Below are 2,500 nucleotides of genomic sequence, written 5' to 3' on the forward strand. Positions count from 1 at the left end.
CGAATGCAACTGAACAGCTGCAAGGCTCATTTCACAAACAAACGCCTGACCGACCAGCTTGGAAGGGCAGGAGGGGAGGGCGATATTCGTTCTGTAGCGGTACACCCTTCCAGTGGTTAGCGGGACTGTGTAGAAAGTACGCAACACTCGAAAGACCTTTATGTGAGGGTACGCACCATGGCATCAAGAAATACACATGACACCAGAGGATCCAAGCAGTGAACTATGTTCAGAGGGTTGCTGTTAGGCAAAGCTACATTCCTGTGACGTTACATGTGACAGTTAAGGTGCAGTGTAAGTTAGGTTAAGGTGCAGTGTAAGTTAGGTTAAGGTGCAGTGTAAGTTAGGTTAAGGTGCAGTGTAAGTTAGGTTAAGGTGCAGTGTAAGTTAGGTTAAGGTGCAGTGTAAGTTAGGTTAAGGTGCAGTGTAAGTTAGGTTAAGGTGCAGTGTAAGTTAGGTTAAGGTGCAGTGTAAGTTAGGTTAAGGTGCAGTGTAAGTTAGGTTAAGGTGCAGTGTAAGTTAGGTTAAGGTGCAGTGTAAGTTAGGTTAAGGTGCAGTGTAAGTTAGGTTAAGGTGCAGTGTAAGTTAGGTTAAGGTGCAGTGTAAGTTAGGTTAAGGTGCAGTGTAACTTAGGTTAAGGTGCAGTGTAACTTAGGTTAAGGTGCAGTGTAACTTAGGTTAAGGTGCAGTGTAACTTAGGTTAAGGTGCAGTGTAAGTTAGGTTAAGGTGCAGTGTAACTTAGGTTAAGGTGCAGTGTAACTTAGGTTAAGGTGCAGTGTAAGTTAGGTTAAGGTGCAGTGTAACTTAGGTTAAGGTGCAGTGTAAGTTAGGTTAAGGTGCAGCGTAACTTAGGTTAAGGTGCAGCGTAACTTAGGTTAAGGTGCAGCGTAACTTAGGTTAAGGTGCAGCGTAACTTAGGTTAAGGTGCAGCGTAACTTAGGTTAAGGTGCAGCGTAACTTAGGTTAAGGTGCAGCGTAACTTAGGTTAAGGTGCAGCGTGGGTTAGGTTAGGGGCCAACGTGGGTTAGGTTAGGGGCCAACGTGGGTTAGGTTAGGGGCCAACGTGGGTTAGGTTAGGGGCCAACGTGGGTTAGGTTAGGGGCCAACGTGGGTTAGGTTAGGGGCCAACGTGGGTTAGGTTAGGGGCCAACGTGGGTTAGGTTAGGGGCCAACGTGGGTTAGGTTAGGGGCCAACGTGGGTTAGGTTAGGGGCCAACGTGGGTTAGGTTAGGGGCCAACGTGGGTTAGGTTAGGGGCCAACGTGGGTTAGGTTAGGGGCCAACGTGGGTTAGGTTAAGGGCCAACGTGGGTTAGGTTAAGGGCCAACGTGGGTTAGGTTAAGGGCCAACGTGGGTTAGGTTAAGGGCCAACGTGGGTTAGGTTAAGGGCCAACGTGGGTTAGGTTAAGGGCCAACGTGGGTTAGGTTAAGGGCCAACGTGGGTTAGGTTAAGGGCCAACGTGGGTTAGGTTAAGGGCCAACGTGGGTTAGGTTAAGGGCCAACGTGGGTTAGGTTAAGGGCCAACGTGGGTTAGGTTAAGGGCCAACGTGGGTTAGGTTAAGGGCCAACGTGGGTTAGGTTAAGGGCCAACGTGGGTTAGGTTAAGGGCCAACGTGGGTTAGGTTAAGGGCCAACGTGGGTTAGGTTGCCAGAGATGTGTCAAATCAGGATGTACGTTTGGCTGGTGTCAGGTGGTGGGTTGGTTCGATGCCTTTATAAGGGGTGTGGCCAAAGGGTATTTTATTACTTGTACCTTTTGTGTTGTGGCGTGGCGTTGCGTCCTGTGTTGATACTGGGTGGACCACTGTGGGTGTTGCTGGCTGATTTGAGCTGCGTTGTTTGCGGGTGATGTGAGACATTCTGTCTTATTAGTGGACGTGACGTTCCTCTTGTCGTTGTTTGGATAGTGTCCTGTGGCAGCGAGGATAAAATGGATGTTGTTGAACGATAGTGCTTTGGTGCTTTCGCTTTGTTACACACAGAGTGGACTGTGAGATAGGGTGACTGGGTCGAGTGCGGTTCACACTGTCCTCCCCAGTTTACAGTATGTATCATCTATGTATGTGGTCCTGCATCATTTACTAAGGAGGGACGTCAGACGACTGAAATATTAGTTATGTACTGATGTAAAGCAGAATGCTTACCTTCCACCAGTGGGCGAGTATCGACTCTGCCCCAGAGTTGCCACCGCAGGAAGAGGTGTCGGAAACACTACCCGCACACCGTCACCACTGTGCGGGGGGACGGACCCTCTATATCCTCAGCGGCGCACTCTTTGCCACCGAGCGTCACGTCTCGCGGCCCGCCGTCCAGAGCATGTATTGGGACAGCGGGACTTTGGCTTTTGGGAGATAACTCTTCATGAAGTGGAAGATATAGGGGTGGACTGCAATGTACGATTGCGGGAAAAGTCCGCCGTACATCCGCTCGAGTTGCGAGTCGGGCGGTGGGGGTGGCGCATTCACAGGTGCGGCTGGAGTGACCGTCGGTCCACCACTT

The sequence above is a fragment of the Schistocerca gregaria genome, unplaced genomic scaffold (genome assembly GCF_023897955.1).
Source record: "Schistocerca gregaria isolate iqSchGreg1 unplaced genomic scaffold, iqSchGreg1.2 ptg000626l, whole genome shotgun sequence".
Classification (NCBI taxonomy): domain Eukaryota; kingdom Metazoa; phylum Arthropoda; class Insecta; order Orthoptera; family Acrididae; genus Schistocerca; species Schistocerca gregaria.